Source organism: Streptopelia decaocto, assembly GCF_964273445.1.
Source record: "Streptopelia decaocto genome assembly, chromosome: 3".
Classification (NCBI taxonomy): domain Eukaryota; kingdom Metazoa; phylum Chordata; class Aves; order Columbiformes; family Columbidae; genus Streptopelia; species Streptopelia decaocto.
In genome coordinates, this window is record NC_138656.1 from 39,707,650 (window position 1) to 39,729,048 (window position 21,399).

General features: G+C 39.8%; 1 protein-coding gene across 2 annotated transcripts in view; it reads left to right on the plus strand.

The window, feature by feature from the left end:
• PLD5 (phospholipase D family member 5) overlaps positions 1-21,399 on the plus strand; it is a gene marked incomplete at both ends in the record, with an annotated part of 177,936 nt that overhangs the window by 121,236 nt on the left and 35,301 nt on the right. The window lies entirely within an intron of this gene.

Below are 21,399 nucleotides of genomic sequence, written 5' to 3' on the forward strand. Positions count from 1 at the left end.
TAAGCATACAGAAATGAGGAAATATTAGTCCCAGAACATGTATTTATGATAGACTTTAATTACATTATCAGATTCTATATTTTGCATAGAAATACCTGGATGGTACTTGCTATAATCTTACCACATTAATCAGAAGTTTTTCCATTGTATTGAATGAGAATACATCAAACATTTAATGCCTAAGGCAGACAATGCTCATTGAGGGGATATTATTTCTGCTGGTAATGGCTAGAATCTTTTTGTATCTTCATATTTAATGTATGTCTCCTGGCTTTCTTTATTTCACATCTGCCAGATCCTGCACTGAATGCAGAATGATTAATTTCCTCATAGGGTTTTCCCTGCTGCTTTTCACTGTGGTATCTAAGTGCTCCACAAATACAGTATTAATGAATTTCTTTTTACAACATCACTGTTAGGTGAAGTCGCTTGCTGTTTCTCTCAGGGACAAATAGCAATTTTTGATGACAGCACAGGCACCAGAAGCCAGATCTGAACATTTGTTTCCTAGAGTAATAATTTTAAAAATGTATATTTGTAATTAAAAAAAAACCAAAAACAAACAACAACCACATGTAAGTTCTCCCAGTTCATGTTGTCAAAATTATTATTAAACTGGCTATAAATGATGATGTCATTTTTATAGGACCTTTCGTAATATGCAGTCCTAAGGTGTGAAGTCTTGCTTCACTATAGTTAAAGCTATATTTCACTTTCACATATGTATACAAAGACTACGGATATATGTATATGACTCTTGTGAAAAATAGGTCTGTTTGTGGGCAAAATTTGGCTCACTGCAAACAAACATGTTCTTCTTTATCCTTCTTGCACCATGACAGTAGCTTATTAATGCTTGTTTTCAAGGTTATTGTTTTAACCTTTTCTCAGCTGGGGCTCAGTCTACTGGATTGAAACATTTCTTGCAATCCTCCCACTCCTTGCACATAACTATGTACCAGTCATTGTTCCTCAGTAGCATTTTGAATAGTATTGTCTCCAATTAGCAGGTTGTTGTATCGTTTCTTACATGTATAGAATCTAAATCCCTTACTAATTACAATCTTTTTTTTTTTTAGCTGGCAGTGTTAATGCTCTTTAAGACATACCAATGGATTTCCTTTTTTCAATTTGCTTTGCTTCTTTTCTATTTGCTTTTTTTTTTTCTCAGTATGTTCTTTTCATGAATCATTTTTCATATATTTGCAAGGAATGTGTTCTTATTTTGTTAGTGCTGGCTGAGGCAGATATGCAAAGAGGAGTCTGTCCATGTCACAGTGTGATTTTAAAAAAAGTATCAGCTAACTCAACTAATAGCTATTGAATGTTAGCAATGAAACTGGAGAATAATAGAAAGTCACTGTGCTAGGGCAGGATCTAATCACTAGATAACATGCAGCTGTTACATACTGAGTAGTTCATGCATATTTGCCCTAGATTACACTCTCTCTTAACCAGATACAACCAAAATAGAGAAACTAAGAAGTTATATTATTCCAGGGAGACAAAGACATGAGTATAAAGTAGAGCTCTAGAAGCTCTTTGTGGTTTTATTTGTGCTCTTTAGATGGTAAACACTAACTGATACCATTCCATGACAAATAAAATGAGTTTATGTCTGGGCAACTGCATGATCCCAGCCTGCTCTTTGCCGTCCCCACCGTATGTTGTCCCTGCCTTCTTCCTTACACCAGTGATCATGTGGTAAGACAGTTCAAGGGCTGATTTGGCTACAGAGTGCTTTTTTTTGGCTGGCTTAATTGTCATTTGCATTAGATTTCTGTGCTACTCATTGCATGATCTCAAAGGCATAAATGCTGGGTACAACACAGAGATAGGAAACACGTAGTGGGGGTTGGCAAGGGAGGTAGGACCACTGGAACCTGATTTAAATGGGCTTAATCTGCAGTGGCACCAGAAAGCTCAGAGTTTGTGTAATGCCTAGGGACTTTTAGCGGTTTTGGCTTTTCCTGTACTTTTGTTTTAATGATGTTATTGCACAATGGACAGTAATAGTGAATATGATTTATATATCAGATGAAATGTGGTTAATCCCATATTCTGTCTGCTTCTGTTGGCACGCTTAAGGTGCTGCATAATTGTATAACTGTGAAACTTGTGGAACATGAGTTCTTTTTACCTTTGGCCACAATCATCCTGTCTAGTTGAGGGAAGATGGTGTCATATTTTTAATATATTATAGAGGAACTGGAAAACTCATGTCATAGAAAAGATGGAGATCACTTGGAAACATCAGTCCAGTTTCTCCTTATGAAATAAGCTATGAGTTAATAATTTTTTAAACTTAGAGCCTTCGTGCACTGCTGTGTACTACTTTGTCTACAAAAATGTGGAGTTCACCATTTGGGAGAAACTAAAACTTTTGTCTTGAAAAGATAAAGCTGTAGGAGTAAGACAAGGCATTTCCTAACAGGTTTCTCTGGGATCAAAACATGTTTTGTTTTTTAGGGATTGTCATGATTTAACCCCAGCTGGCAACTAAGCCTCACGCAGCTGCTCACTCACCAGCCCCCAGTGGGATGGGGGAGAGAATCAGAAAAGAAAGAGTGAGAAAAGTTGTGGGTTGTGATAAAGACAGTTTAATAAGTAAAGCAAAAGCTGCTCACACAAGCAAAGCAAAACAAGGAATTAATTCAGTACTTCCCATGGGCAGGCAGGTGTGCAGCCATCTCCAGAATCCATCATGCATAACAGTTACAAACACCATCACTCCAAATGTCCCTGCCCTTCCTTCTTCTTCCCACGAAACATATACTGAGCATGAGGTCATATGGTATGGAATATTCTTTTGGCCACTTAAGGTCAGCTGTCCCAGCTGTGTCTCCTCCCAACATTTTGTTCACTTGCAGCCTTCTTGTAGAAGAGTCTTTGACTTGGTATAAACATTGCTTGGCAGCAACCAAAACATCAGTGTATTATTAACATTCTTCTGATACTAAATACAAAACACAGCACTGCACCAGCTCCTAGGAGGTTAATTAACTCTATCACCCCTAAAACCAGGACAGAGACTTGGGTTTTTTGTGAAAGCCATTGGTAGGGTAAACTATGATGACATTGATTTATATTCAGCCCAGAATATTTGGTTCCAGTATTGGAGAAAAAGTTCCAAATATGGGGAGAGTGGACTGTGAGCATATTATGAAAAAGTTCTCACTGGCAATTTTAAGAAGAAAGTAGGCAAGTCCCTATGAGAAATGGCCTCATGAGTATTTGGTTATGGTGTGTGGGAAAGGTCTAGATTGGTTTCAAAGCTGGTTTTAGTAGTTCCATAATAATTTGGAAGGAGAATATAAACCCATGTGTTGAAGTACATTCATCTCACCAGAAGAAAGAAAAAATTTTTTGCAGTAAGAACAGTCATTCACTGGGGATGTGGTAGAGTCCCCATCACTGAAGGTTTTCAAGATATGACTAGAAAGGGTGCTGGATAATCTCACATAGGCTCCCTTTCCCATGAAGTATTGGGCCAGATGATCTTCTGAGAACCCTTCTAACCTGGGTTTTTTTCTATGAATTTAAGTAAGCCTTTAATTCCTCTTCATGTGAAGGTAATGTTAAGAATCAACATAAAAACACTACAAAAACTAGAAAGAAAATGCACTCTATTCATACAATAAGAAGCTGGAATCCTGAAGCTGGGTCTTGAAGAGATTTCTGCCTGTCCGAATGGCCAGTTTTTTGCACAAAGTACTGTAATAGCATTATCCGATGCATGCTCCATAGGAGGGTAAAAGAGTGCTCTGAAGGCTGAAGTTCAGTTGATGGTTTTATGTAGAGCATTGAATGGAGTTGTAGCTCCATTGCTTTCTTGATTAGTTTTTCCTAGGCTGGATTCTCCAAGACTGTGTGAGAGGGAAAGGTGTTTTAAAAATCAGAAGGACCAAAAACAGACTAGTTTTTCCTTATGATTTTTTAGGAACAAGTAAGAAGGATCCTTTGAGAGGACCAGTAGACTATGGGTGAGTCCTCCTGAAGGAAGCAAATCATTTGGAGCTGAGTTTCACAGAGTTAAACAAAGGTGGATGAGAATGGGGGGGGGAGGAATCCCTTTGTCCATTCCTTTCAGATTTTAAACATTGAATTTTTTCTAAAACTGCCTAAGCCATGCCTTAAAATATTAGTGTTCAAAAAGCAGCTAATGAAAATTGTACTTGCAAGGCCTTAGACATCTGATTTTAAATTCATATTTATATTTTGATTTATTAAGAATCATGTCTTGTTCCTTTTTTATTATTATTTTATATGCCTTAGGTACTGACAATAGAGTAGATGCATGCTTTGATTTAGATTTTATTAGTTCCCGCTGGAGAGTGTTTCCTGATATTTTCTCAACAACTTCTTTCAACCTCTGACAAGCAATCTCAAAGCCACTTCCAAGATGAAAGATCTCATTATGTTCTTTGCCTCCTAGAACCTGCATATTAACTTCAACAAAGTTCTCCATAATGAGAAAAACTGAGCAGAATTTCCAAAACTAGTTGCATGCTAATCTAAAAAGAAAGAAGCAAGTACTATTGCATCAGAGATTCCAGTATCTACCTAACATCTAGGCAACACTAACATTCAAAAACTCGTGCTTGGTTGGTTTTGGGGTAAACATCTTTTCGTTTAGGCACCTAAACTCTTTTACCTCAGTTTATGTTGTGAAGTGTGCACACATCCACTAATAGATCACAGTGTGAAACAGCTTATTTTCTCTTATGAGTCTAAAGCCCTCCAAGTTTAAGAAGATTTAGGCATGGCCTGCCTTACAGAGTTGTATAGCATGAAAGAATTAGCAGTATGAGGCTGTTGCATCCTCAACCAATACAGAGAAGGAAAAACAAACCAATCCAAACAAAACATGACAACACCATCTCACTATAATTTAAATTCTGAAGGCAGCCAGGGCCTTGACTTGTACTAGCTTGTTTTGCAAAGAGGGAGAGGGAAAAAGGTTCACTTAAGACAAAAATTATTTGTCTGTCAGAGCCAGGTATGCAAACAATAAATTCTAATTCAAAGCTCTACAGTGTCTGTAGACTTTACTTAGAAATGAATACCTTTGATGAGAGGAATGACTGTGTTTCCAGGGTCAGTGCCCTCCCATTCGTAATGTGTAATTCTGTGTTATAAAATATTGGTTACACACTTTCCAGCATCTGTAGCCACTGTTTCAAAGGTAAATAATATTACATTTTTCTTGATTAATTAAGGCTAGGTGTACTGTAAGGCACTTTTAAGATGCTAGGTGTTTAGTAGAAAAAATATAATTATTCTGCTTGGAAATGTGTACTTTATAAGTCTTTCACGGTAGATTGATCAGTATTTTAGTACATCATTTCAGTTTGCAAATGTCCTTGCACGTAAGTCTTTTACTAATGCTTGTGTATTCATGGATTTGAGAGAAATTAACACTTCCGTATTTCATAAGGTCCAGCGCAACTATGAGTGTTGGTAATTCAGCCATGATGCGAATAGCTGAATGGTTTTTGTCTGGTAGTAACTGATCAGGTTCAACATAGCATGTTCGTACCATAGGGATCATCTCCAAATCTTTCTTGATAGTTCACATGCTGGAATTAAATTTTCCTATATGGCAGTAGTTGGTTTGAGTCACTGACACTTTTTAGTGCAGAGGAGCCAATAACAGATAGCATGAGCAGAAATTAGTTGTGACATTTTTAAAACATATGGATAGCATGCAAGTTCCTACCTACCATTCCTGGAAGAGCTGGTAAGAGCTGCCAGGGCCATCTGAGCTCAGAAAACATTTGTTAGGTGGTTGCTCTCCCTTTGCACAAATTTTGGCGCCCCATGCATTCTCTTGTATATGAAAGCACTAATACCATCTCATCCTGAAAAGAGATGAAGGCTAATCGTCCTACAAAGGGGTCCAAAAATGTCGATTAATTTATTACAGTATCACAGTATCACAGTATCACAGTATGTTTGGGATTGGAAGGGACCTCAAAAGATCATCTAGTCCAATCCCCCTGCTGGAGCAGGAACGCCTAGGTAAGGTCGCACAGGAACATGTCCAGGCGGGTTTTGAACGTCTCCAGAGAAGGAGACTCCACAACCCCCCTGGGCAGCCTGTTCCAGTGCTCTGTCACCCTTACTGAGAAGAAGTTTCTTCTCAAATTTAAGTGGAACCTCTTGTGTTCCAGCTTGATCCCATTACCCCTTGTCCTATCATTGTTTGCCACCGAGAAGAGCCTGGTTCCATCCTCGTGGCACTCACCCTTTATATATTTATAAACATTAATAAGGTCACCCCTCAGTCTCCTCTTCTCCAAACCAAAGAGACCCAGCTCCCTCAGCCTTTCTTCATAAGGGAGGTGCTCCACTCCTTTAATCATCTTCATTGCCCTACGCTGGACCCTCCCCAGCAGTTCCCTGTCCTTCTTGAACTGAGGGGCTCAGAACTGGACACAATATTCCAGATGTGGTCTCACCAGGGCGGAGTAGAGGGGAAGGAGGACCTCTCTCGATCTACTAACCACCCCCCTTCTAATACACCCCAGGATGCCATTGGCCTTCCTGGCCACAAGGGCACAGTGCTGGCTCATGGTCATCCTGTTGTCCACCAGGACCCCCAGGTCCCTTTCCCCTACACTGCTCTCTAATATGTAATCTCCCAACCTATACTGGAACCTGGGATTGTTCCTGCCCAGATGCAGGACTCTACACTTGCCCTTGTTAAATTTCATTAGGTTATTCCCCGCCCGACTCTCCAGCCTGTCCAGGTCTCTCTGGATGGCAGCACAGCCTTCTGGCGTGTCATTATTGTTAATGAATTTTGTCTTGTCCATTCATGTAGTTCCCACATGTTTCATATCTATTTGAAGCCTGACTGTCTTCCTGGACCTGTGTCTTGGTCAGTCACAACAGTCTTGCTGGTTTGGTTTGGTCTGTTTTTCATTGCTACTGTTTGCAAGCATGTTTCAGCCTTCCCAGGGATGGTGAGTCTTCGGTCTCTTATTTTTTATGTCATCTAAACTGAAATACAACTACAAACATGGGCAGCTCTGAGACCATCATCTGAAGTGACATGACACTGATACTTGGATTTCTGAGGCTGTGTAAGTTTTTCCATTCTTCTAGCTTCTTCACTGCTTAGCTTAATCAATACAACACTTCTGCCACAAACCTGCAAGTAAAGTATTGTGTACTCAAAGTTATATAAGAAGTTGTCAAAAGCGTCTAAGAGCATTAATAAATGTTCAAACCAAGTTGACACTTTTTGACTGACACCACTTGCTTTTCATTTGATTAACACTTTGGAAAGCCTACTTGGCTGTGCCCGTGCTTGAGTTGTATACAGCACAGTTGTACCATAAAGTAAACTTATATGACCCAATCTTGCTGGTTGATACAGCATTAGCTACCAAGCTTTATCTTTGTAACAAGGAGTTGCCACTGTCATGCTAATACTGATCTCTCTGGTAATCTCCTATGTCAATTTTCAAAGTAACCTTAGACTTCTACAGCACTTTGGAGGGTTATGAATTTTTACACAAGATAATGGTTGGAAAGTAAATTACATTAAGCTTGTTCTAAAGTAATTCAACTGGAAGAAAAGTCCCCAGAATGATTTATCTACATTACTCTGTCATTTCCATCTCTTATTGCACGCTCCTATAGAGTTATTGCCTCTAATGTTTACGCTTGAGAACAGAGCGCATTCAGCATCTTTTCTTTCCTTCAGTTGGAATGTTAGCTACATATAATGTGCAAATATTAGTAATCATGTAGTGCAGAAATTCTCAGTCACTTCAGTGACTCAAAACAGAAGAAATCTCTACCCTCGATACTCTAATCTCAGTAGTCATGTGTTGGAACGATAAAGGACTCAGCATTCCTATTCAATGTGAATCACGCAAAGCCATTTATTACAGAAACAAGCCTCCTTATATATGCAACTATATTCTAATCACACATCCACGCTCCAAGCATGGATTCGCTAAATGCGTATCATGGGCTGTCCATGCACTGGAGTCTCACTGATGATACGTCCGATGATTCACGCCACGCGAGGACCCCGCTGATTGAGGAACGCCCCTCTTTCTCACAGCAGATTCTGTTCTCAGCTTCTCGAAGTGGCCTTGAGATTCCTTTGAGCCTGACTAATTCAGCAACAAATCTTTATCTATCAAAACCCCTCCACAGTCCTGTTTGCATAAGGTGATGGGAAAAACACTAGCAGAGTTAAAGGGCTACAAAATATCTCTACTAAGCTTCAGAATCATGTCAAAGGAACACTATGATGGTTGCAATGTCAAGCTTTCAAAAATAACAGTTCATAAGCAAAGGGTCACACAGCAACTGTTCTCAGCCATTTGACAAAGGAAACTGCCTGAAGGTTGGTCTTCTGCACTGCTGGGGTCAGCAGAACTGCACGCGTGCGGTAGAAGTAAAACAGCTTAAACAAGGGCAGGATGATATTCCCCTTCTTCTCTATACCCTTTTTAGCATTTTGTAGGTTAGGAACTGCCTTGCCATGGAGTTCAGCAATCTGTTGTGGTGTTTGGATGTTTTTTTCCTTTAATTTGTGCAATCACTTTTGAATCTATTTTTATTTTTGTCATCTGCAAAATACTACCACAACAGCAATGCGCTCTGCAACTTCAGTATCCATTTCCTCAAAATATTTTTGTTTCACTTCATATGCTTTTACATTTAGCTTGCCTGAGTTTAATTTTACTTTTCTCTCTTGCCTTCCCTCTCTTTCCTTTTCTCACTTGGGCTCAAACCTACTTATAGAAGGATACTATTTTATCTCTAAGATTCTTCTTTAACTTGTGTTTTTAACTGTCCTTGCATCATCTCTTGGAAGAGGGGCATTTGGTTTTGCTAGTCGCATACACTTATGCTGAGCCTCTGTCAAACTGTTTTCAGTTGTTGCCAGGAAACCAGTAAAGATTTTTCTCTTTGGCCTTTGCTTTTCTCTTAGCATACATCTTCATGTTATGAAGGTCTTGTTTCCGAAATTAAACGCTACCAGAATGGGCTTTTGAGATGCAGCTGTTGTTGCAAAGATAGCAAGCTGGAGTACGGTGTGGTCATCCTTACAGGGGCTTTTTGATAGTTACAGCTTCAATCAGTACTACGCATTGCTCAAAATAAATCAGGAGTAGCTTCTCAATCTGTGTGTTTTCTGATTGGTCCATGAAGCAATCATTTATGGTATGTAAAAGTGTATTCACTGTATCATGTCTGTGTTTACCATCAAAATGTTTGCAGTTATGATACAGACTTTAGTTGAATATGACGTAATCTTCTTCCCACTGGACCGTATCAAATTCAGTGCACAGGGGTACTTATGCTCATGTAAGCATGTGTAAAATATTTCACTTTCCTTTTCATTGTGTTGTTTCTTCTTTTGCTTACTGAACATTAGTTGAGACCTCATCTAGGGACAAACTTGTTTCCTTTTTTTTGTTTTCTTTTCCCTATTTTATTAGCTCTGAAGTAAGAGTGCTTCATGAATACTCAAGAATAAATATTCATGATGCTCACAGAAAGTGGAGGAATAGTTTAGTACCCATTTTATAGATGAAGAAATGAGACAGAGGTAAAACCAAGATGTCCACTTATTTTTCTGTTAGCTTGTGGCACACACAACCTATTGGTTGTTTTGTTTGGTTTGGTTTGGGTTTTTTTTATTTTTATTTTTTGTTTGTTTGTTTGGGCTTGTTTGTGTTTTGTTTTGTTTTGTGTATTTTTAAGAGTATTTTTCACTGTGTAGCACTTAATATGTATCAGTATCATTGGATTAGATGCCAAAGGCTCAAACTAGGTTCCCAGAAAATGAGATGCATGCCAGCCCTGCCCTGCTCTCTCTCATGCTGAGTGGCTTTGTGGAACGTCAGTTGTGGGATCTAAATATTCTGCGTAGTTTGAAGCAGCTTAAAATAGCAGACTATCATTTTTTTCTTGAATCCTAGCCTTATTTGCTCCATTTATTTTGTCGCATAAGAGAGGTCCTACATCAACAGTCTTTATTCCAAGGACTGATCCTCCCCTCCAGCGGAACTGTCCACTGTGCTTTATATGACCCTGTTACTGTCTAGTACAGCCTTCAGTTTGATCTTTCATTGTTTTCATACAGGAGTAGCCTGCTTGCCTGTGCATTCAACATGCTATATGTCAGTAATCAGCAATGTTCACCATCAATTCATCATCATTTCCAGTTTACATGTATTTTATACTGCAAATCTAATTTATTTCCCTTTCTGTCTCATCTTGCTGCCTCACACTCATCTCTTGGGCTTTCCTGGGTGTGCATCCAGTTAGCTGCTTCAGATGGGCTTCTGAAGTCATGGCAGCACTTTTTCCTTCAGCTTAGAGTGAGTGCCTTGAAGGGACTGGCACCAAGATCCACGATGTGGTGATGGGGACTATAAGTGCTCATGCTGCCTTCTGGCCTTGCTTCCATAGGGATCCCAGTGTGCAACTGCAAGCAGGCCAGGTATGCAGCCCCAGTCCTGTATCCTGTTGCCATCCCAGATGGCTCTGAACTGGTCAGTGTCTGTCTCTCTGTGTTCTCCAGCTAATTCTGTCTGTCCTGTGTGGTTTGGAGAAGAGAGAGAAGTCCTACAGACCTGGTTCTCCACTAGTTCAAGATGCCACAGGGGACTAATATAGCTGTATCCCTGTCCTTCACAGACAGCTGCTGATATTTACACTGGAGAAATAAGATGATACTTGTAGTCTAGTCCCTCTGGGACACTAAAATCCTCTGTGATTTCAGTGTGCTGTCACTTTTATTGAGTGTATATTGCATGTGTCCTTCACCCAGCTAATAACATAGAATCTTTGGAGTTGCGGCTTCCTTTGATTTTGCTTTCTACATTTCAAATAAGCTGTTTGGATGAAAGTCAATCTGTTAAAAAGCTGCTAACTGACAAGCTATTGATTTATAAACCCCATGTATTTCCCCAAAGACAAAGCATTTTTTCCTCATATGCTTTTTATTTTTCCTCAGTGCACTGTATGGATTTTTCTGCTTTTTGTCATTGAGGCATGTCCATTAACCTCTTTAAAATGTCTCCATTTTAATGTATGAAGTATTTGCATGATGAAACCAGGATGCTGAAGGCCTCAAAAATGCATCTGACAGGTTGGTCAGAATAGTAAATCAAGCATGAGGCTCTTCATTCTGCTACAGTCTCTAGTCTATATTCTTAGTTTTATAAAAGAAGAGACTGTAAAAGTGCCTTGTTCTGTTAAGAACCTTAGGCCCGTGGTAAGACACAAAAGCTCAGCTTCAGTTATTGTTTAGACTCAGAAAGCAAGAAGAAATTCCCAGGGTCCCATTCTGCAACAACTATCCACAATCTTTGTCTACCTTTGGATTGTGTATCATGAATTAATACCTGCAGAAGTTCTAGCCCACGCTAAATAAAATTAGGACCAAACTAGGTACTCCAAAACTGTGGTTAGCCTTAAGAAAAAATAACTTTTCCTTTCCACAAATATATTTGTAAAGGCTTATAGAATATATCATGCTGCTTATGTAGAGAATAAAATACGTTCCTCAAGTAATTGGAGAGCGGGGGAGTGAATGAGTAACTGAATGAATATATGTGAAAAATGAAAAAATGAATGAATGGGTAAGGACATGAGTGAAATGATGAACTGAGGATGAAGTGGGAGAGGGCGAAGGAGAGGGAGGAAGAGTGACGTGAGGGAAAAGTAGTGCAGAAAATTAAATAACTGGGAGGAATGAATCAGAGCAGGAGAGAAACAGAAAACTGAGTAATTAATTTAAGAAAATATCAGAAAAGAATGCTGGCAAAAATCCAAGCATGTTCTTGGTGGGCTTGTGGCAACATAGATGAAAGGAGAGAAAAATAATTGCAATTGAGATAAGAATGATCTGGAAAAAAAAATAGAAAAGTCAAAGGCTGACTTCATGGGATAATAGGACAGGATCACAGGAAAGAGACAGGGACACATGCTGAGAGCAACTGAGAAGAAGTAGAGAAAGGAAATGTCTGGGCCACTGGCAGACCTGGGTTGCTTCTGGCCAACCTTCTGCTTTTCTTGGGTGGCCACAGCCACCCCAAGTAGGCTCTTGGCTTTTGGTAGCCTGGAGATAATACTGTAGGGCTTCTTAGAGAATCAGTTAATGGAAGTGCAGAAAATAAATCAATTATATTATGAAAGTATCGTAAAAATAAAAAACCGTAGCTTAGGACCAAGTAATACTGCCCTCTGAGGAGTCATATTCTGTCCTCACCTCTTTGCCTGCCCTGTAGCATGCTTTCTTGCCTTCCAGAATTGAGATTTCTCCTTCACCGGAAGGAAAACAACAGAACCCAAGGCTGAGCTACAGATGTCTGAGGACCACTTTTTGGGAATGATGCACAAGTGTTGTTATTGCTAGTCAGCATATTTAAAAGCGACTGTTGCCAGTAATTATTATTTTAGAATATATAAATATCAGAATTCAATCATGTTGGTAAGTTAAAATGAAAGATAGGGATAAATAATCGCTGCATTTTTGGTAGGGATTTAGCCTTCTTCATTCACAAAAGGTCGTGATTCTAGTTCCTTACATGTTAAGATGAAAAAGTGTCCCTGAATTCTTGGATGTTTCATTTAGGAATTTTATGACCTGATTTAGTTCTTCATAATGCTAATCCAAATACAGAGAAGAGTCTTTGAAGGGGGGTGGGATAAGCAGTGTGTGAGTTTACTAATCTGTCTATTATATTTAAAATAGGGTTGTCATTTTTTTACAGTAAAAATGTATGCAATTATAATTAGGCAAAGAAAGCCACAATCCAACTTTAGTAACGCTATTACTGATAGTATTACAGTCTTCCTTTAAGCAGTAAAATGCTTTGTTGCCTGAATCAACTAAGAAAATTACTTTTCCCAATCTCTAAAGCAATCACTTTTATAGCTTCATCTAGTAAATGAGCAGCCTACTCTCCAATAATGAAGGGCAAAAAAAAGATGTGGAAATTTTTTTCAAACATTCTATCAAACTTTGTTGTACACTATTTATCTTACAGAATCTACTGAATCATCAGACTCACAAAACAGATACTCAGAAAATGCTATTTAGAGGATTGCTGAGTTTTGCTAAGGGGAAAGAATTTAACTGATCATCAGTGCTCTCATTATTCAAAGTTTTATTCAAAATAATCTATGACTATTGATATGAAATACTTTAAATAGCTCAAAAAGAAGTAAAAATTTAACTGGAAAACACTGATTCAGAGTCAAGTCAGGGCAAAATGTGGAGATTTCTCTCATGTTTGCTGTATCAGGCAGCAAAACCTGTGAAAAGAGGCATGGAATATTTGCTACTTTCAACATAAATTATTAGAGGGCAAAGAAAAGCTGTTTGTGTATTTGAAGTTACAATAGATTCTCCTGTATAGACTCAGTATCAACTTTTTTTAAGACAGTCTAAAATGGGAGTCCTAAACTTTGTCCCAAACAGGAGGGGTTTCTATAGCAGATATAGTACAGAAATCACTGACTTCAGAGACCAAATCCAGGCAGGAAAGTTTGGAGTTGAAGCACGTCTGTTTTCCTGACTTGTTCCATATCATGAACTGTAGTGTTGACTGCTGGCATTTGTGGGGTAGTTGCTTGTCAAGTATCTACTGGGTAGCAACATGTGCCTTGCAATGGATGTGTCTTTGTTAAGAACAGAATAGACAGTTTCAGGTAGAAAACATGGAATGTAAATTTCTACAGTAACTATTAAAAATCTTAAATAGAAAAATCAATTACACAACACAGGTTTTAAGAAAAAGTGGGAAGAAAAGAAAAAATTCTTACGGTGCAAATAATAAAGGCCCATGGGGTAACCAGGTTGATTTTACTTTTGAAATAGATATTGTTAAATACTCTGCATTAGAGAAAGAGGTATTAGGCTTCAAATCCTGCTTCTAAATACTGTTGTTTTCTTAACATGAGCTGCAATGCATTTTGTGTTTTTCCTTATGGAATCTCAGTGCTTTATGTGTTTATTGAAACACACTGTCTTGTGGGTGAAAATGAGAAAGCCAGGAGTTTGTTCTGGAAACTGAATATCTGTGTTTGGAAGGACCAAGGATCTGTAGTCGGAGGAGTTTCTTCCTTGTTTACAGTGTAAAATTCTGAGCATAGGTTAATTAAACATGCATACACATGGTTAATCAGCTGAGTTAGGTGCTATTCACAGGGAAGCTCAGGTAGAGCATGCCCGTGCTGTATCAGTTCTGTGGGTAAAGAGAAGGCCTTTTATCTCTGTGCTGTTGTATTTGTCACAGTTTGCCCACCCTACATTAATACGGAGCTTTAGTTTTTTGTCAGTGAATCAGAAATTATGTTTAGCTGGGTGGGTAAGTATTACAAAGAAACGTTGACAGGTCTCTCTTTCATCTCTCCTTTGACATGGGATGGGAAGCGTTTTGATCGTAGGTTCATTTTTCTGCTGAGTCAATCAAAAGGGCCCAGCAAGCAGCTCAAAATGCATTCACATGGGTGAGAGCCTTAACACGCTTACAACTGAACTTCGTGTACAGCAGGGTACCTAGCTGAAAAATCAGTATTTTGATTTCTTGGACTAGCAACAAAGGCCAACATTTGACATCTCTGAAGCCACTGTAAGGGTATATTTAGATAAATGTTATCTTGGGAACTAAATAGCTTCCAAGATATTGTTGAAGTTAAACAAATGATTGAAAGAAAGTAATTCTGACCTTTCCTTTGTTCTCAAGAATCTGCCATCCTGCATCCAGTGAGCAAACTGCGCACAAGAGTATCCCATGACAGGTCTTCTCTGGATTTTCTGTGACTGTGGACCCTGTTTAAGAGCAGGAGAAATGTCATCCCAAGCACATGCCAGCATTGGCCTCCGATCAGCTTTATTTGCATGCAGCAAATGGTTATGCAAGATAAAAGGCGAACAAGTACTGGGGTTTGCCACCTGGATTTTCTCAGAGGCCTGATTTTGAGAGGAGCAGAGGCTGTGATTATGCAGTTATACCTTTAAATGGCAGCACTGGTTTAAGTGGTTCCTGTGTCTTGTTGCCCCCAGCCACAAGCCACTCATTCCTGTGCTTGCTCTGTGCCTTCAGTTGTGTCAGAAAAATTGTTTACAGCCACAAGGTGAGCTGGACTAGTGAATTGTTCTTCATTTAAAATAATGATTTTATTTTTATTTATTTATAACCTGGATCTATTTTCTAATCCAATCCATTCCTTGGACCCAGAAAAAGCTACTTGTGCACAGCTGAGGTGATGGAGAGAAAGAGGAGGGTCACTGAAAATGACATTTGTTCATGCCATTATTACTGAGGTTTTTTTATTGTTTTAACCATGCCAGTTGTAATTCCGTAGTACCTTGTTTTCAGAGAGCTGGCTTTTGTAATGCTCATTTCTCACTGTTTCTTTTCCTTCCTGCTCTCTCCTGTCTCCACACTCAGCTCTTGCCTTCCTTAGCTATGTGAATAGAGCAGTTTCTGCGGCTCTGCTGGCTCACAGAAACTATTTTAATTCACTGAATGAGTGAAAAACAAAGTAAAAAAAACACTGGTGAATATAGAGGATATTTGTTCTCCGTGATTATACAAGACAGAGACTGTTACAGTTTACTGGGGAAGAAAGGCAACTGGGCAAGAAGCAGGCTTAGTGCCTGGAGAGGGGGCTGGGAAGTCAGCCGGCAGCGATGGAGAGTGCAGCCTGTCTACCCAGGGGACCTCTCATAGCAGCCTTTTCTCCAAGCTCCAGCGAGGCATGGACACATGAGCCAGCTGGGGAGCCTGCCAGTGGAGATGAGCAGCGGCAGCGTGCTGTGGGCAGAGAGGTTTGCTGTGTGTTTTCCCTGAACTACCTGCGTTGCAGACCTGAGCACATGAGCCCATCCATTGCAATTCCAGTGGCTACTGAGGGTACCATGTGTCTCATGAGACAGGCCAGAGGAGCCCATGGAGCTACAGTCAGAGATTCCTCTCCTGTGCACCATTTTCCTCAAAATCCTCTTTGTATCAATGACCTCAGATGGTGTAAAATAAGGCAGTAAACATTACAGTAATTTTTCATGCTAATATCTTCATCAGAAACAGCCTCATTTTACTACAGGTAGCATTAACTTTGGGGACCAATGTTGTTTTAAGAAGCTGCGTGTGCACATAGTTTATGGCTGATTGTACCTTGGGAGTGAGTGGGAATTTCATTCAGAAATAAGATATTTGTCATGCAGGTAGTTTGAGTGCTACAGTTTAAAGCAGGCCAAGGTGGTGTGAGCAGAAGTTGTATTGAGAAAGCTTCCTGGGGATTGTTTGGATTTATATTAGAACATAATTTTGTTCTATGATTTCATTTTTTGTGTGTGGCCGTTGTATATGAAGCTGCTAAAGAAAAGGGACCATGGTTTTAATTGTACATCTATTTAAATACTCTGGGCTTGGACTAATGTCTAGCACATAATCCCAGAGTGGGAGGATTTAGTCCTGATAGTTTTTAAAAAGGAGAGGTGTGTGTGTGTGAGAAGAGGGCAATGTAAACAAAACAGCTGATTCAAAGTTAAGGTATTACCATTACAGATTTCCCTAGAAGTCTTGGAGTGTTCTCTCTTTAAAAGAAGTCTGAATCATTAATCCTTCTGGGGCCAGGCAGACTTTTAAATTGCATTTCAAATCCAGTATTCCATAAAGAGCACAGAAATAGTAAATAGGCTAATTTGTCTTTTAATCATTCAGAGACATAGTAAAAAGAACTTTGTTGTCAAGTTGTGCATTCCTCTGCTTTTGTACTTGTCCTCCTCTGAGTGCTGGCAGGTCACGCTAATGGGGCTTCTGGAACAACTCCAGACCTTTTGCAACCAGTCAAGAAAAAAGCATGAAAATTCCTGGGGAGATGATCCTCTGCCTGGTTCGCTTGTGTCTGCCCAGTGTGAGACAGCTACTCCACCACTTTTGAGCAGGGTATGGAAAACTCTCGATTTTTGCCTTCAGTGGAATAAAAATTATTTTTATCCATGGGTGTGCTTGGTGCTAAGACTTGTAATTGAAAGCAAATACATACAATGAAACTATTTCAAGATGTAGGAAAGGAGACTTTAACTTTATATACCTATATGTGTACACATGCATATCCTAGTGAGCAATTTGCATTTTAAAAAATAAGTTTGAGACCTAGCAGTAATAAAGAATCTTTTGATGATCTTTCTGAGTTAGTAGATGGTGATTAACTGCATCTATACTCATCTGAAAATCCAGTTTAGCTGAAAGAATGCAGGAGGGCTGGGGCATAATGGCGAGTACCACGCTTGCTGCCTCCCACCCCTGTGGTGACCTCCCTGTGAGGCTGTGCAGGCTGCTCCAGCACCAGCTGTGTTCAAGGGTGCATGTGCTTGTGAGCCCTGGGGTTCATGGGATGGCTAGGTCTGCTCTTTACTCTGGCTTGAGGTCGCTCTCCAAAAGGTATAGATTAAAATGTGTGTCTCTGTGTGCCAAGTGACTGTCTTCAGTGGGCTGAAACAGAGAGGCCACAGCTCACATTCTCAGACTCCTTTTTAAGGGTCTCATTGCTTTGAGTATTTGCTTGGGAATACATGGAATTTGGAGAGGGTGAAAACCAGTGCTGTGGGCAAAGGATATGGACATGATGATAAATGAAGGGAAGGCAAGAATGGGATAAGCAGACAAGGGCAGTTATTCCTACCATAAGCCAGCTTGGTGGTGACGTGGGGAACAGTGGCTGGAAGATGCACATTGGATTGGGTGTGGAGCATTTGTCATGTTCACAGGATCACAGAAAGATACAAAAGACACCTAAGCAGTGTGCATTTGCTGGCCAAACCCATTTCCTATACTAGTTTTTCATTGTATCCTGGTGTCCATTCTGATCGCTCTACAGCCTCCGACTCTCCCATTCTACCAACAGCTCTGTGTAGCTACTCCTGCCCCAATGCGCTCCCTTTTCCACTGCCTGCTGTGCCTCTGCAGTTTGTGCTTGACAAGCTCTGTTTTCCCAAAATGGGAAAGCCGCTGTTCATCTCTTCTACCTTTACAATTCTCCCATTTCTGGCTCCACGAACCTTTCTCCTAGGGCTCTGCATGAATTCCCAACATGTACCATCAGATCATCCATCTCCATTTCTCTCCACGCTCTTTGCTGCTGCAGCACTGTTCCTGCAGTTGGCACTAATGAGGTCAGGGCTCTTGGTGCTTTTCTCATCCTTGCCCTGCCTGTTCTGAATCACCCATCACAGTTGCTGCAACCTCCCAAATATCTCTGTCTGGCTCCCCTTTCAATCCTTAAGCCCTTCCCCTTTCCCGTTTTTCTTCCTCTCTGGTTTTAAAAACACTATAGTGAAAGTAAGAAAGTTGTGAAGACAGAAGGCCAGTTTTAGCCGCAGTACAAGCAAATGCAGCTTCTGTTTCTTGGGCGTTATGTTTGCTAACTCCAGAGTGAGTTTAGCCCATAACTGGCACTGTTGAAAGCTGTTGCAGGCAGAATTTGTATGTTTGCTTTCAAGCAGCTGTGATAATAGCTCAACAGTTGTTCTTTCTGGGTCTTTACAAAAAAAGGTTTACTGTATCCACCAGAGAGGTGATTTGCCTCGGTGACATTACTCCTGTACCAGGGCAACCTGTTAATAGTCTGGACTGCTTGCAGGCATTGGATGCAAAGCCTCCTGGTGCACCTTCTCCAGACTGTTGCATAAACCTGATGTGGAAGCCAAGTGGCCATCCTGTAAGCCCTGGCCTCCTGCGGTCTCCCATGTTCTTCAGTCCCCCAGTTTGTGTAGCTGTCTGGTGACCTTGCTTGAGCAGCAGTAAAATCCGCAGCTAGCATGTGCGGCAACATGGCTGCGCCAAGGTGCACCTCTTGATGACCCACACTTTTTCACAGTAGCATGTATATCTGCACAGTCTTCAGCTAACTGCTCAGTGTGTTTTGGCTCAAGCGTATAGAAAAGGGTGGCACAACCAAGTACCATTTATCATTTCTAGCCTTGCAACCTCCTCTTCGGTCTACCTGCATGCTCCCAGGCACTCCCCTAACGATGTCATGAAGGCCACAGGGCAAGTTTGACTACAAGAACAGGAGCCTGCTTTGGGATTACTTTGGGAATTTGATTTCTTTTGCAAACAGATTTATTTTGCTTTGATCTCTACAGCGGTCTTTTTTCCTGCAGAAAGAAGGGAAGCCAGCCCAACATTTAGAAGGCACTGTTTTATGGGACAGGCAAATCCACTTGAATTTTAAGTGGCAGCGCTGGTTTTCTGCAAGACCTCACCCTGCAGTTTAATCTTTCGTGAAACAAAATAGTTAGATTTATTTTTTAAGAGTCTAGCATCTGTATTAGCAATCAAACCTACAAATTGTGCTTTCTGGTTGAACTTGGTAAACCTGCAGCTTTGTGTAATTCAGATGGCAGCATGATAGAGTTCTGTTATAGTTTCACATATTGATCAGTCCAATTTAATTTCCTCATGGGACCTGGACCACACTGGGGATGATGGATTTGTGTTGAAGCCTTGATAAGCTTATTTTAACAAAACACCTCAAGGGTTTCTAGAGCAGAGGCAATTATCAATACTGATGCATGTTTTCTTTCATTAAAAGTTAAGGCCTCATTAATAGGCTGCACAGCAGCTGCTGCTTCCAACACATGACTTTTCTTTAATTAACTTGGAGATACTGTTTCCTCAGCCTTATGAGTTGGCTTTTTCCAGAAGAAAAAGAAATTGGGTTCCAGTTTTTGATTTTAATGGTATGTGTGATACCACTATCTCCTGTACTGCTATGTGTGCTGCTTTGGTAACTGAAGCCTAGAATATAGAGTGATGGCCCCATCCCACTCCTTATACCCATGTCTGAACTGCCCACAAATCCTGGCATTTTACAACTTTTGAATTTTGTGTCAAGTTACTATATCTGCTATTTGTAATGTTAGTATTACTGGTGAATTAGTCTCCTCTTTTAACTTTGGCAATCAGCATTTTTGTCTTCAGCACTGAATATTTCAAAAATGTTTTAAAACTGTATTTATTTTAGGCTTTTAGTTATGAAGAAAGGAAGCTCATTGCTCCCAACTGTTTTACCTTTCCTGTACAAAAATCCTAATATTTCATTGATAACATGTTTTATGTAGGTGTGCTGTGGGTGTTAAATTCATACTGCTTTTTAATGTTGCAGTTTGGATGCATGGAAAGAAAATACAATCAAGGCAAAGTGCTATGTTAAACTTTATTTTAAACACAGCTTTCAGATAAGCTGCTAGAAGTCTAGCACCTTACAGAATTGTTTTCCTTAGCTAGTAGAAGGAGTTGCTTTTGTTTTGTTTATTCATCAGAAAACAATTTAAACCATGGAACACCTGCTGTAGTGTTTTCTGATTTCTTTTCCATTTCACACATGATCTAATTAATTAGCAGAGTTCTGCTCATTAATGTGTGGATTGAGAGTCAGGAGCAACACGTTCTAAGGAATACTGGAAAATAGCTTTGTTTCTAAGCATAGATGAATGTGGATGGGTGATCGGTAGAAAAAAAAATGGAAAAGTAACTGGGTTGCAGCAAATATAATTTTACAATGAATAAAATTCTGTCACTTGCTCAAAATTCTATGTTGCATGTTTGATGCTTTATGGAAAATGTCACTTTACCTGATTTTTCTTCTTTCCTTGATGTCTGAACTAGAATCAGTCATTCAAGCAAGAATGACAATTTTCATAATGAGATAGAAATATTTAGCACTGGAAACTCTTCCTTAAAATTGCAAGTTAAGCATTTATTAGAAGATCAGAAATAGACAACTAGATGAAAAGAAATACATTTTAGTTCTCTAGGTATCCTGGAATTCTTTTGAAGTGGTGACTCATATCCATTCCATGACTGGAATTCATGGTACCGAAGATCCCATGGCTGTTTAATGGGTGATGGCTGGTACCATTACTGCCCTCCAGGCTGCTGTTCACTGTCACTTCTCTTCCCCAGTTACTGTCATGACTAAAGTGTGAAGATGAGTGAGTTACTTTAAATTACCTTCAGCAATGATTAATTCCAATTAATCACCTAATCTTACAAACCCTGGAGCACTGAAAGAACAAAAATGATGTGAGCAACCCCCTAAACTCACCTAATATTAAGTATATTCTGGATATAGTCCTGCAGACAGACTGATGGGGCCAATTTGGACTTTCCTACCGATGTGGTTTAGCCAACGTGCTTTTACACAAGAAGTAGGTTTTTTATTTCAGTGGCGTATAATCTTTATTAAAACTGTGCAATTCAAAGTCAGTTTAATGGCACAGATTAGCAGGATTAAGAACAGTTTCAACATACTTTATGCCTTTACTTACCTCCTTACTCCTTAACTCTTCATCCGTATTCTTCTTGTCAGGGCCTGTTCCATGCGACAGCCCACCCCAAG